General features: G+C 46.6%; 1 pseudogene; it reads right to left on the bottom strand.

Moving 5' to 3' along the window:
• Positions 1-812: 812 nt before the first annotated feature.
• On the bottom strand, positions 813-1,661 carry LOC131095390 (uncharacterized; annotated as a pseudogene).
• Positions 1,662-3,306: the final 1,645 nt, after the last annotated feature.

Here is a 3,306-nt window from a genome sequence, read left to right on the forward strand (position 1 = left end):
GGGTATCACAGGTGTCACCACTGGGATGTATCTTGAAACACTGGAAATTGTGAGTGATCCCCTCACGCGTGAAAAACTTATAAAATTTTGTAATCAATGGTGGCCACTTTACATGCTAGAAGATCAAGCAAAATGGCCTAAGAATGGAACCTTAAAGTATAACACCATATTGCAGTTAATGTTGTTTTGTAGAAGGGAAAATAAATGGGATGAGGTTCCTTATGTTGACTTGTTTTTCACCTAAAGAAATCATCTGGAGGGGCAAAAGGAATGTGGGAGGACCCTGCAAGATCCAACAATTTTAGCACTTGAAAAGGAAAAGAATGGCAAAGGGTTAAAAAGGTGTTGTTTTGCATGCAGCATAGGGCAGAGGTGTTTAAAGGGTGGAAGAGAGGACGAGGATGATTTAGAGCTGATGGTTGCTTCTCAGCAAAGAGTGGGTGAGGTGAATAATGAATCACTGGGGAATGCAGCTAGACACATGAGTAGGTCATATCAGAGTGGACTGGAACTGAGAGAACACTTCAGGGGATTGGAGGATTTTAGCCTGATTGCAGGACACACTAGAAAGTAGCAAAGCGATATTGGGATGGGTGCTGGGGATATTCTGATGGCTCCCCTCTGGCAGGGGATTGAGAATCATGGTCCAGTAACAGTAAAAATCCCATTTTCAATTGTGGATTTAATGTCATGGGAAAAGGCAGCAGGAGTTTATAGAGAGGATTTGGATACAGTTGCTAAAGTATTTGAAATCATAATTAGGACTCAGGACTCTGACTAGAATGATATACAGAATCACAGAATCACAGAAATTCTAGGTTGGAAGAGACCTTTAAGATCATCAAGTCCAACCCATGTTCTAACACCTCAACTAGATCATGGCACCAAGTGCCACATCCAGTCTTTTTTTAAACTCTTCGAGGGATGGTGACTCTACCACCTCTCTTGGTAGATGATTCCGGTATTTGACCACTCTTTCTGTAAAATGCTTCCTCCTTAATTCTAGCCTGTATCTCCCTTGGCGCAGCTTGAGACTGTGTCCTCTTGTTCTGTCTGTTGTTGCCCGGAGAAAGAGACCGACCACCAGCTCACCACAGCCACCCTTCAGGAAGTTGAAGAGAGTGATAAGGTCGCCCCTGAGTCTCCTTTTCTCCAGGCTGAACAACCCCAGCTCCCTCAGTCGTTCTTCATATGGCTTGTGTTCCAAGCCCCTCACCAGCCTCGTTGCTCTCCTTTGGACACTCTCAAGCATCTCAACGTCCCTCCTAAAGTGAGGGGCCCAGAACTGGATGCAACACTCCAGGTGAGGCCTCACCAGTGCTGAGTACAGGGGAAGAATGACCTCCCTGCTCCTGCTGGCCACACCGTTCCTGATACTGGCCAGGATGCCATTGGCCTTCTTGGCCACCTGGGCACACTGCTGGCTCATGTTCAGCCGACTGTCAACCAGCACCCCCAGGTCCCTTTCCACCTGAACACTGTCCAGCCACACCGTTCCTAGCTTATATTGTTGCAGGGGGTTATTGTGGCCAAAGTGCAGGACTCGGCACTTGGACTTATTGAACTTCATCCCATTAGATTCTGCCCATCCATCCAACCGTTCCAAGTCCCTCTGCAAAGCCCTCTGTCCCTCTAACAGATCAACACACGTTCCCAGCTTAGTGTCATCTGCAAATTTGCTAATAAAGGACTCTTAACCATCATCCATGTCATCAATAAAAATATTAAACAGAATTGGCCCCAGCACAGACCCCTGAGGGACACCACTGGTGACTGGTAGCCAACTGGATGCAGCACCATTCACCACCACTCTCTGAGCCCGGCCATCCAGCCAGTTCTGAACCCAGCAAAGAGTGCTCCTGTCCAAGCCACGGCCTGCGAGTTTGTCTAGGAGTATGCTATGGGAGACAGTGTCAAAGGCCTTGCTAAAATCCAGAAAAACAACATCTACAGCCTTCCCTGCATCCACTAGGCGGGTTACCTGGTCATAAAAGGTGACCAGGTTGGTCAAACATGACCTACCCCTCCTAAATCCATGCTGGCTGGGTCTGATACCCTGGCCATCTTGTAAATTTTGCGTGATGGCACTTAATATAAACTGTTCCATTATTTTGCCAGGTACTGAGGTCAAGCTGACTGGTCTATAATTACCAGGATCTTCCTTTGCACCTTTTTTGTGAATGGGTATCACATTGGCCAGCTTCCAGTCATCCGGAACATCACCAGTGAGCCAGGACTGTTGGTAAATTATGGAGAGTGGCTTTGCAAGCTCGTTTGCCAGCTCTCTCATTACCCTGGGGTGGATCCCGTCTGGTCCCATAGATTTATGAATATCCAAGCATTTCAGTAGTTCTATGACTGCCTCCTCTTGGATAATGGGGGAACCATTCTGCTCCCTGTCACCATCAACCAGCCCAGGCAGGCAGGTGTCTTGAGGGCAAGTCATCTTCCCACTAAAAACTGAGGCAAAATAGGCATTAAGCACTTCTGCCTTTTCCTCATCTTCAGATACTAAGTTCCCTCCTTTGTCCAATAAAGAACAAAGGCTGGTCTTACCCTTCCTTCTAGCATTAATGTGTTCATAAAAACATTTTTTATTATCCTTTACAGAAGTTGCCATTCTAAGTTCAAACTGAGCTTTGGCCTCCCTAATTTTTTATCTGCATGCTCCAGCAGCCTTCTTGAATACTTCCTTAGAGACCTGAACCTTCTTCCAACGCTGATACATCCTCTTTTTATTCTTAAGTTCCTCCAAAATCTCCTTGCCCAGCCAGGCTGGACGTTTACCCCGTTGACCAATCTTTTGGCACACAGGGATGGTCTGTTCCTGTGCCCTCAAGATCTCTGTTTTGAGGTATGCCCACCCTTCCTGAACTCCTTTGTTTTTTAGGACTGCTTCCCAAGGGATGCTCTGAATAAGTCTCCTAAACAGGCCAAAGTCTGCCCTCCTGAAGTCCAATGCAACAGTTTTACTGGTGCTCTTCCTGACTTCACCAAATATTGAGAACTCTATTATTTCGTGATCACTCTGCCCCAAGCGACCTCCAACCACCACATCTCCCACCAGCCCATCTCTGTTTGCAAACAGCAGATCTAACATAGTCCCTCCCCTGGTGGGTTCACCCACCAGCTGCAACAAAAAGTTGTCCTCCATACATTCTAAGAATTTCCTGGACTGCCTCTTTATTGCTGTATTAAGTTCCCAGCAGATGTCTGGTAGGTTGAAGTCACCCACAAGAACAAGGGCTGATGATCTTGAAACATTACCTAGCTGCTTATAGAATAAGTGATCTACCTCTTCTTCCT

The sequence above is a fragment of the Melospiza georgiana genome, chromosome W (genome assembly GCF_028018845.1).
Source record: "Melospiza georgiana isolate bMelGeo1 chromosome W, bMelGeo1.pri, whole genome shotgun sequence".
Taxonomy (NCBI): domain Eukaryota; kingdom Metazoa; phylum Chordata; class Aves; order Passeriformes; family Passerellidae; genus Melospiza; species Melospiza georgiana.